Source organism: Coregonus clupeaformis, chromosome 37 (assembly GCF_020615455.1).
Source record: "Coregonus clupeaformis isolate EN_2021a chromosome 37, ASM2061545v1, whole genome shotgun sequence".
In the NCBI taxonomy this organism is placed as follows: domain Eukaryota; kingdom Metazoa; phylum Chordata; class Actinopteri; order Salmoniformes; family Salmonidae; genus Coregonus; species Coregonus clupeaformis.
The window spans coordinates 26672576-26676850 of record NC_059228.1 but is presented as its reverse complement, the minus strand read 5'-3'; the positions used below and the strand labels follow the sequence as shown (position 1 = coordinate 26676850).

At 40.1% G+C, this 4275-nt stretch overlaps 1 long non-coding RNA gene across 1 annotated transcript; it reads left to right on the top strand.

Annotated features, from left to right (window-relative positions):
* Positions 1 to 1023: 1023 nt before the first annotated feature.
* On the top strand, positions 1024 to 2727 carry LOC121553331. The gene is made up of 3 exons (XR_005997515.2): positions 1024 to 1065; positions 1371 to 1467; positions 1595 to 2727. It is a non-coding gene; the product is annotated as an uncharacterized LOC121553331 (long non-coding RNA).
* The last annotated feature ends 1548 nt before the right edge of the window (positions 2728 to 4275 follow it).

The following is a 4275-nucleotide window of genomic DNA, read 5'->3' as shown; positions in this document are numbered from 1 at the left end:
TTATCTTTTAGATGTTCTGTCTTCATGCTGTTCTGGGCTGATGGCTGTTGGAGAGGGGAGGTGCATTTGAGTGAGCTGGGGCCTTTTATGGCTCTGCCTCTGGGAGCCTGTCAGCTTGTGACAAGATGAGAGAGTGAAAGAGGGCCTACCTGTAAGATATTTTGTGATATTTCGTGCTGTAAACATACTTCTATTTGAAGAGGTTTTTGACTATTCAGGGACCTAATCTCAAACGCTCATGAAAACATGAACAATTATTCTCTACACTAAAGAATATGAATTTGGTCATAAAAATGCTTTTTGACAAGTTATATGCATGAAAATAAAAATGCTTAAAAAATTGGACACTATAGGGGCTGCCTTGTTATGGATAAATGTCTATTAAGATAGATTGGTATAAGATATCTGCTACATTGTAGGGGCCTATTATGACAAGATGTTGGGAAATCACTGGAGGGGAATATTGACCAACTGAGCATCTCAGTGTACAGCTCAATAAACACAATAGGCATTTTGTTATGTATTTAAAGTATCATATTGGGATGCAAACTGAACAATTTATACATTTAAACTATATCTGACATGTTACTGGTGTCTTGTTTTTGTGTGAGGTGTATACTTTAGTTTCACAGTAGATGTGTTTAAGACTACCAAGAAACACTCTGTGTGCCCCTGATTTAGCCCACTGCAGTAAAAGGTTGTTAAGGGGTAAAATGATCTGTTTAAGTCAGCATTAAAAGAGGCCCATCTTTACAATGACCCTTTCAAAGAGGAGGGTGTGAATGACTGACACATACACCTTACATTCCATCCTCGGACGCCCCCTGGACATCCTCGGATGCCCCAAACAACTGTTTTCAAACAGTTGTTGGGGGGACCCTAATGTACATATAGTGACGTAGTGTGTAAGCCCACCCCCTAACAGTTGCTTGATGCCCCCCAAACAACTGTGTCAAAGACACTCCATACACACACACCCCAACGAACCATTGGCTCTTGTGTGTAGAGAGAGAGAGAAACAGACCGGGAGACAGACAGAGAGAGACAGAGAGATTTCATTAAAAGGTAAATACAATTTTATTTTAAAACCCTTTATTTTCTTATAAATCTTTAGTACAGACATTTAAACATTAATATTACTATTATTAAAAGTGAACTGTACAATATTAAATATGAAACTATAACCCTAATATTTGTTGTACTAAACCTTAATATAAATCATCCATATTATCACACAATACTACACTTTAAAACCCAATAAATGTTTACATGTATAATAATTATTTTTGTAGGGAAGACAGTTTTTTTTAAATGTATTTTGTTCATCGAAAGAAGTCCTTGAGTATTTTCCTCTGCTTGTAAACCCGTAGTTTGTAACCTGACACCTAACATGCAGCCTGGCAGACCCACACACACCCCAACGGGGACTACACAGAGGGCCAGAGGAAGAGCTGTCATTCAATGAAGGTAAATACTATTTTCTTTTTTAAATCTTTTTTACTTTCTTCTTTATATAAATCATACATATTATTATTAAACAATACTACACATTACTACACAATACATGTTTATATGTATATAATTCCTTTCTTAGAGAAAAAAAGAATCAGCATTTTCCTCCTTTTCTGGGTCCTATTGTAACCCGAAACCCCCATCAGTCTCCAAATCGCCGTCTTCAAGCTGTGAGGGCCTCAGACATTGTCTCTTCCACGCTGGATCTCCATGGCCTTCCAGGTTTCACGTTTTCTTTTCCATGATAGATCAACCTTCTTGACGTTAAGCCCAAGTTTTGTCTTGAGGACAGAATGGACCATCGTCGTAAATGTTCACGATGGTGGAAAAACTGTTGCACTTGTTTCATCATATCTAGCACCTTAAACCAATCTCGCCACCTGAAGCTAAAGACAGGCACAAAGTAGGTGACCTCTGTGCATGCTTTTGAAAATACATCAGAACTAACAGATTTGGTGGCATTTGCACTATTGAATTCAGGACAACCTAAAATTGTTACTTTGGAGTCTGGACTATATGCCACTGAAGAGATTCTTATGGCTTTCAAATCATCTCGCCCACAGACTTCCTCTTCCAATGCGTACCCAGGCAGGGATGTTCCACTCAGGGCCTGTTCGATCTGACATAGAGCCAGTCTTATCTTAGCCATTCTCTCATGCGAAACGCAGGAGAAAATCTCCCGGTTTTTGGCTGAAAAAGGTGTTGAGGCAGCTGTGTGTGAAAATCTTCACTGTTGACTCGTCCGGTTGGAAAATGTAACCCATATGGCCTTCACTCATATCAATCACACCATTAAAACAATCAGGTGCATCACAAAGAATGGCATCGATGGTTTTGTCATTGTGGCCCAGACATGAAGGACACAATACACCTAGAATTGGTCTAGGAGACATGTTTTCTGTAGTTTTCTATGGTTTATCTGTGTTAGTCTTGTCACAGGACAAGTCTAACACTTACTTATACACAGTCATACCTACCCAGAAATTACTTTTTCATTCTACAAGGGGTCACAAGCTCACTACACAGCAGCTCTATAAGTTCACTTCAAACACTTCAAACTCAGGCCTCCCCATTCACTACAAGAATTCCCAACTGTTTCAACTGTTCAAACACTTCAGACTCAGGCCTCCCCATTCACTACAAGAATTCCCAACTGTTTCAACTGTTCAAACACTTCAAACTCAGGCCAACCCATTCACTACAAAAATTCGCAACTGTTTCAAATGTTCAAATACTTTTTTATTTAAGTTCAACAAGGTCACTACACCACACATCAATCACCAGAACATCACTTTTTATTTCAAACAGGTGCTTTACTTCAAAGGAACAGCTGCAGTATCAAGTTACATAAGCACACCCTCAATAGCATGAGAACATCCGGACAGGATGTCATTAACAGGGTCAAACACAGGACACAGCAAAGCTCATCAATCACTTTTTGACAGCAACCGTCTACTATATTCTCTCTCTAATCAAATGGCTACCCGTACTGTTTGCATTGCTACTTGCTGTTTATTATCTATATATAGTCACTTTACCCCTACCTACATGTACAGTTGAAGTCGGAAGTTTACATACACCTTAGCCAAATACATTTGAACTCAGTTTTTCACAATTCCTGACGTTTAATCCTAGTAAAAATTCCCTGTCTTAGGTCAGTTAGGATCACCACTTTATTTTAAGAATGTGAAATGTCAGAATAATAGTAGAGAGAATGATTTATTTCAGCTTTTATTTCTTTCATCACATTCCCAGTGGGTCAGAAATGTACATACACTCAATTAGTATTTGGTAGCATTGCCTTCAATTTGTTTAACTTGGGTCAAACGTTTCGGGTAGCCTTTCACAAGCTTCCGACAATAAGTTGGGTGAATTTTGGCCCATTCATCCTGACAGAGCTGGTATAACTGAGTCAGGTTTGTAGGCCTCCTTGCTCACACACGCTTTTTCAGTTCTGCCCACAAATGTTCTATAGGATTGAGGTCAGGGCTTTGTGATGGCCACTCCAATACCTTGATTTTGTTATCCTTAAGCCAGTTTGCCACAACTTTGGAAGTATGCTTGGGGTCATTGTCCATTTGGAAGACCCATTTGCGACCAAGCTTTAACTTCCTGACTGATGTCTTGAGATGTTGCTTCAACATATCCACATAATTTTCCTTCCTCATTATGTCATCTATTTTGTGAAGTGCACCAGTCCCTCCTGCAGCAAAGCACCCCCACAGCATGATGCTGCCACCCCCGTGCTTCACGGTTAGGATGGTGTTCTTCGGCTTTCAAGCGGCCCCCTTTTTCCTCCAAACATAACGATGGTCATTATGGCCAAACAGTTCTATTTTTGTTTCATCAGACCAGAGGACATTTCTCCAAAAAGTACGATCTTTGTCCCCATGAGCAGTTGCAAACCGTAGTCTGGCTTTTTTATGGCGGTTTTGGAGCAGTGGCTTCTTCCTTGCTGAGCTGCCTTTCAGGTTATGTCGATATAGGACTCGTTTTACTGTGGATATAGATACTTTTGTACCTGTTTCCTCCAGCATCTTCACAGGTTCCTTTGCTGTTGTTCTGGGATTGATTTGCACTTTTCGCACCAAAGTACGTTCATCTCTAGGAGACAGAACGCGTCTCCTTCCTGAGCGGTATGACGGCTATTGTTTGTACAGATGACTGTACCTAAGTGTATGTAAACTTCCGACTTCAACTGTACATATTACCTCAATTACCTAGACTAACCTGTACCCCTGCACATTGACTCGGTACCGGTAC